The sequence below is a fragment of the Punica granatum genome, chromosome 5, assembly GCF_007655135.1.
Source record: "Punica granatum isolate Tunisia-2019 chromosome 5, ASM765513v2, whole genome shotgun sequence".
Taxonomy (NCBI): domain Eukaryota; kingdom Viridiplantae; phylum Streptophyta; class Magnoliopsida; order Myrtales; family Lythraceae; genus Punica; species Punica granatum.
The window spans coordinates 18,210,168-18,213,633 of NC_045131.1; positions in this window are offsets into that span (position 1 = coordinate 18,210,168).

Here is a 3,466-nt window from a genome sequence, read left to right on the forward strand (position 1 = left end):
TTATTCAACTCATATTGGTGGCCAAACTCATCCCAACACAACATAAGACTAACTCCAAATATATATCCAACTCAACTCACATCAGCTAGGAGAAGCTACCAATCTCAGCAACTAAACTTCTCAATCTAAACAACTGGAATAAATGCAAGGAAATCCATAACCTATGCCAAACCTAGTGAATATAAATGTTTAAATCATAAACAATCAACTTACTAATCAATACTCCAACCTAGTCTTCTTCCTCTTCTTCTTCTCCTGGAATTTCTCAACTCAGTTCAGCTCTCTCTCTCTCTCTCTCTCTCTCTCTCTCTCTCTCTCGGTTCATTTTTGTTTTTTTTTCTCTGCTAGGGATAGAGCAAGGGAGGGTATGACTTAAATAAGGATGAAAAGAAGAAAAAGAAGGTGGTCAAAGATGGTCAAAGGCGGTGGGAAGGAAAGGGCTGCTGAAGAGGAGGCCACTTGGCCCATTCTACACTCATCTCTATCTGATTTCTCACTTTTTCGTTATTATTATTATTATTATTATTATTATTATTCATATAGATAATGATCCAGCCACAAGTTGTGGTATATTATATACATTTAAAGATCCAGCCAAAAAAATAATGGTATATTATATACATGTATGTTATGTAACCATGCATGTGCATATGGATAGGTATATGAGCATATATGCATGTTTGGTGAACACTAGCCTCACACTGAAGGAGCAATTCTTTTGGCCTCACATGAAAAGAGATCTCGAGAGAATTTGTTCTAGGTGTATCACATGTAAGAACGCTAAATCGAAAATTCATCCACATGGACTTTACATGCCATTACCTGTTCCGAGTCTCCCTTGGATTGATGTCTCCATGGATTTTGTTTTGGGTCTGCCTAGATCTAGGAATGGTCGAGATTCTATCTTTGTGGTTGTTGACGGATTTTCAAAAATGGAACACTTTATCCCTTGTCATAAAACTGATGATGCTACTCATGTGGCAAATCTTTTCTTTAGTGAAGTGGTGTGTTTACATGGAGTCCCTAAGACGATTGTGAGTGATAGGGATGCGAAATTTCTGAGTCATTTTTGGAGAGTTCTGTGGGCTAAGTTGGGAAAAACTTTGTTGTTTTCTACTACCTGTCACCCACAAACAGATGGACAAACCGAGGTTGTCAATCGAACCTTGGGCACTTTGTTGCGCGCTGTGATTGGAAAGAATTTGAAAGCTTGGGAAGATTGCATTCCATTCGTTGAATTTGCATATAATAGGACTGTGCATTCTTCTACAAAGTTTTCACCATTTGAGGTTGTTTATGGTTTTAATCCACTAACTCCATTGGACTTGATTCCTTTACCTGTAAATGAGCTTTCTAATCTTGATGGAAAGAAAAAGGCGGAGTTGGTGAAGCAGATTCATGAAGAGGCTCGACAAAACATTTTGAAGAAGAATGAACAAGCAGCAACCCGAGCCAACAAAGGAAGGAAGCGAGTCACTTTTCAACCTGGAGATTGGGTTTGGGTTCACTTAAGGACGGAGAGATTTCCGAGTCTGAGGAATTCCAAGTTGAATCCACGTGGAGATGGACCATTTCAAGTTCTGGAAAGGACATGTTCGTGAAAGTATGAGCCCATGCGCTGTTCCTGTTCTACTCGTTCCAAAGAAAGACGGGACTTGGAGAATGTGTGTCGATTGTAGAGTTGTGAACAAGATCACGGTAAAATATCGACATCCCATTCCTCGATTAGATGACATGTTGGATGAATTGCACGGTTCCATTATATTTTCTAAGATTGATTTGAAGAGTGGGTACCACCAGTGATACGACTCGGGGTCAAACCGACGAGCTTAGGTCGGATGGACTTCGTGATGAGGATCGTGGGCACGATGATGGGGCTGAAGCACACGAGCTCGGAAGTGGGATTCGTGAAGAGGGAGCTGATGCACAAGATCTCGGAGGCTTACATGTTTCGAGTGGACCAATCACACGAGCGAAGGCAAGACAAATCCAGCAAGCTGTGGAGAGCTCATTTGCGGGTTTCTTGGGCCAAGAGGAGACTAATTCGAATTGGTCTCTAAAGGGCCTTACCCAATTAACTTGTCTTGATATGGTCAATAGCCCATCTAAGATTAGAGTAGACGCATAAGGAAAGCCAAGAGATGCTGAATAAGGAATAAAAAGACTGCCAAATATTCTAGGGGGCCTTTATTTAGTTTCCTCTATTAATTTCGGTTTTAGGAAACTAAAGATATTCCAGTTGCCAAGTTTATTAGTTTCCAGATTCTCCTGGGCTTATATAAAGGAGGCTGAATAGCTGATTAGAGGTACTTTCAGACTACACTGGTGAGAATTTTCCTCTATGTTGTTCTTCGGCAACCTTCCGTGATTGTAAGCATGGATGCTTGTAATTCTCGGCTATTTATAATATTGGTTCTTGGTTTTCTATAACCATCAAGTCAATATTTCATTCCTTTATAATATTGGTTCTTGGTTTTCTATAACCATCGGGTCAGTATTCCATCCCTCTTAATCTCTATTGGCGATTCGGGTTCGATTTCCAGTCTTTGTTGTCGGGTCTTGCGGCAGGTCTCGTGGGGTTCGTATCATTTGGTATCAGAGCCTAAGTTCCAAATCGAGGTTTCATCTATCCTTGTTCTTTTCTTTTTCTTCATTCTAGAATCTTTAGATATAGCTTTCATTTCTATCCTTTCCATTAATCTTGTCTGATCTGATCTTAGCTGTCTAAATCGTCAAAAAAAAAAGAAGAAAGAAAAAGTGCAACAAAAGAAGAAGAAGGAAATAGTGCCAAAAAAAAAGAAAAAAAAAAAGAAAGAAAAGTGAAAAAAAAGGAGGTATCATTGGGTGTTGTTTGTAGCACCATTTGCTGTCTTCGTGGGTGAAGAATTTATTGCACAATTTGTTGTCTTTGTGTTCTAATCGTCTTGGCGTTAAGTTGACCTGTCATAGTAGCTCTTCCGTACTCAGTGTCTTCTATCAATCCATAAACTACGTCGTTGGGTCAGATTGTGTCATATCATTTTCTTTGGATCTAATATTATAAGTTGTTCGGGTTGAACTCGTTTTCCGCCTTGCGATCGGATTGATTAGTTGCCCTAGAACTTTGAAGAGGAAATTAAGAGAGGAAAAAGGCAAGAGTGTGTGAGAACATCAGAAGATAAAAGCCTATTTTGAGTGAAAACACGAGTGTTTTGAGTGGCATCTTGCTGAGTGTAAACACGTGAGGGAGCGCGTGAGGTTCCTATAATTGCATATTTTATCATGTCAAAGGAAAATAGTGGAGACGACAGAGGACCTGATTTGAACATGACGTTACGAGCCATGCAACAACAGTTTGAGCGCATGAATATGGTTTTCGGTGAATTCCGAGAAAGGTTGGATAGGCAAGACGAACGGTTGGAACGGCTTCAACCTGCGCCCGTGCCAGGGATTAGGAGACCCCACCGATAACCATCCGTTGATACTC